Source organism: Penaeus monodon, chromosome 31 (assembly GCF_015228065.2).
Source record: "Penaeus monodon isolate SGIC_2016 chromosome 31, NSTDA_Pmon_1, whole genome shotgun sequence".
NCBI classification, from domain to species: domain Eukaryota; kingdom Metazoa; phylum Arthropoda; class Malacostraca; order Decapoda; family Penaeidae; genus Penaeus; species Penaeus monodon.
This window is the reverse complement of record NC_051416.1, coordinates 27728672-27731876: the sequence shown is the minus strand read 5'-3', so window position 1 is coordinate 27731876 and position 3205 is coordinate 27728672.

The following is a 3205-nucleotide window of genomic DNA, read 5'->3' as shown; positions in this document are numbered from 1 at the left end:
CACTATACTATTATGATATCTGAATATAATATGCATATACTATTCACTATATGCATATATGATGGATACTCCTTTTTATATCATACATATATATCTATATGATCTCAGAATAATAATATAAAGCTCAAGCACAGGTATTAATCGTTTAAGAAATCTGGCATTATTTGCTAATTATTCATGATTGCTATCATTATATGCATATAGATTAAGATCCACTTTTTATAATGTCCATTACTAGTTAGATCTTCAGAAAAAGTATCAAGCAACTTTAACCTTCAACAATGCTTTGCTTCCTAATCTGTAATTCAGTGGTATTTATGGATCTTATATTGAACTCATTCTAGTATTGTACTGTGATCATAAAAAGCAGTATCACAAAATTCAGTTGAAATTACATAAACCATTTTTAAATCTATTGCATATCTATAATTTAAAAGTGTTGTCTGTTTAATTTGTAATTGATTACTATAAGGACAGTTACACAAACTTCAATTGGTATGATCATAGAACCTTCTTGATATGTAAACAGTGTTGCTAGAAACAGTTAGAGAAATTGCTTTGGAAACATTTCATACAACTTGCACTTTATTTGAACAGCAAATCTGGAAAAAATCAATATCAGTTGAGGCATCAGGATCTCCTAATAGTATTTTCCAGGTTAGTTATTCAGTGTATAGTGTTGTGAAGACATAAGGTATAGAGTAAAAAAATACGTTGCATGATTGATAATGCTTGTAAAACTTTTGTTCTTATAAGAACAATATGGTTCAAAAATCATTTTTGAAGAGTGTGATAGCAATTCCTTTGACAGTTTCCAATTGCATTACGAAAAGCAAAATGTACACGAATGCACAAGTTGTAGAGCTGTATTTGAAGTCATCAGCTCTCTAAGTCAATACTGCATCAAATATCCACAGTTCTTGAGTGTTTATGTATGACATGTGGTTGTAGAAGACAAATGGTAATTAAATTTACTGCAAGATATAAGCTTGATTATTCAATTTCTTTTATTTTGAAAATGGAAATATTACTGTGAATCCACAAAGTCATTAGTATTAGAGTCAACCGTGCACATCCTTGCAGATGTAGTCAACCTAATATGAAAGTGTTCTAAGTGAGATTAGGATCTGGCAGAAAGAAAATCACTGATATTATTTTATTATGTAGACTGTCTGTTATTATTGAAGAATATTTTCAGTATTAAGTATTAAAACATTACATATTATTGTGTATATTTAATGTTAGTAAGCATGCATATTGTAATTGGATTGATAGACACATTTTCAATCTATATTTCTAAGCAGAATAGTAGTCATGATGATTACAATTCATTCTTATGATGTAACAAGTACTTGGACAAACTACATGAAAACATACCAGTAGTTGACAGGTTCTTGAGGTTTTCTCAGAAGCTCAATGTCCTTGGTTCTATTCTCCTTCATTGATCTTTATAGTATACTTCATTTGATAGCTTAAATTCAGATAACGCCATAATTCAGATCAGTGAAAAAGCATACAGATGCAATATTAATGCATTAATTATATTTAAAGCATTAGAATTATACATAAGTCTATTATTAGAATTTCTAAGTTATATCTTTTTAATATTTGACACTTATGCCAAATTGTAATTTGTTACATGACAAATCAGTGAACAGTTGCTAAGATCTGTGCCAATGTGTTTTTACAGCATTTTTAATTTGTTTCTGATGAGTTCTTGACATCTTGGCTCTTTAATGATTGATCATCAAAATGAGTATAGTTTCATATTTCCTTACATTAAACCAATATGTCTTGTTATTCTTTAAGACTCAAAAACCATGATTTTGTATTTTAGATATGCATTGTTATGTTTCACATAGAAGACAGATCTGTAAGTGTTTATGTAAATATATCCTACTATGTCATCCTAAATTTTACATTTGCTTTGCAATGTTAAAGATCATGATTGATATATATATATGTGGTATTTTGATAATACAGTGATATAGAGTATTTAATGCAAACATTTTATAATGGATAAGTGCATAAATAGTGATTATTTTGAACAGGATCAATTTAATATGCTTTTGAAGAAAGTACATTTTCTCAACAATTAAGGCATTTATGATTGGATCAAATAGTGTGATGGCCTATGTATTTTTATTTTCTTTTCATGAAGCTAAAGTATCTTTTTTCGTTTGGATGCAACCATACGATTTGCCAAACAATTTTATCTATTTGCAGATCAACACAATGAACACTTGCATAAATGGTAGGGTTGCAAAGTGTCTATTTTCAGTATTCTTTAATGAAAAAAATTTTTTATGTTGTGATTTGAACATAACTCATTTTCACTATGGTCTCTTGTTCATAAATGGATAAGTAGTTTAAGATTGATACCATAAAAAAATATATATGATAATCTGTGAATAATGATATTTTATTTCAAAACCATGATTTATTTACTTTTGCAAATCATTATTTCTTTTGTTAGGCAGTTTTAGTCAGTATGAAATGGAAAAGTCTATCGCACAATACATTAAAGTTTGTTATGTTAAAAATGGTCTTAAATATCTCTCATTATCTTTTTCAAATAATGCATATACATCTTTATGCCATATGAATGAAAAGAGATGGCTTGTAATTTGTTGTAATTTAACATGAATTCAAAGTATCTTAATTGCAAGCAGTTGATCAAATACCAATTGACATAATATTTGACTATTATTTTTTTGTTTGGAGTTGAAAGATACTATTGTTAACATGCCTGGGAAAGATTTTGTAACATTTGGCACTTTAATTGATTGGTCATCCAATTTGATATCGAAATAATGTATTGGGATTTTTTCAAACTAGTTTTATTTATCTATTTTAAATCTATATCATAACTTGGTCAGATGTATGGATATACATAGTGCTTATATTGTATAGGTCAGTCTTTAACTGTTCATGTCATAGCAAATGGGACTCAAAATGCTATGCATTGATTAGCCTACTTCAAGTTGTGATCTTGTTTGGCCCTGTTTGAGGTCATGGTGGAGATACAGCCCCATTTTATCCTTATTTCCTAAAATAAGCTATATACCCTAGCCAAAAGGGTAGAGAGTAGGATAAAAGTAGAGGACTCTGTGAATGTGTTAATTGGTTGAACATTTTGATAATTTCTTAAAATATGAGAACATTTGATCAAACAAACAAAAGTTGACTTTATCGACTTTATTTC